Raw genomic sequence first — 394 nt, forward strand, 5'->3', positions numbered from 1 at the left:
AGGGGGTTCATCCTCCCAAGTCTCATTTCCAAATAACTTGTCATTTAGCTTCATGATTGCTCCAAGGTATTTAGCAACTTGCTCTTCAGTGAGATACTCATCCTCTTCAGAGGAAGAATACTCATCAGAGCTCATGAATGGCAGAAGTAAGTCCAATGGGATCTCTATGGTCTCATGTTGAGCCTCAGATTCCCATGGTTCTTCATTTGGGATCTCATTGGAGGCCAGTGGACGTCCATTGAGGTCTTCCTCAGTGGCGTTCACTGCCTCTTCCTCCTCTCCAAATTCGGCCATGTTGATGGCCTTGCCCTCTCCTTTTGGATTTTCTTCTGTATTGCTTGGAAGAGTACTAGGAGGGAGTTCAGTAATTTTCTTGCTCAGCTGACCCACTTGT

This window comes from Arachis duranensis, chromosome 4 (genome assembly GCF_000817695.3).
Source record: "Arachis duranensis cultivar V14167 chromosome 4, aradu.V14167.gnm2.J7QH, whole genome shotgun sequence".
Lineage (NCBI taxonomy): Eukaryota > Viridiplantae > Streptophyta > Magnoliopsida > Fabales > Fabaceae > Arachis > Arachis duranensis.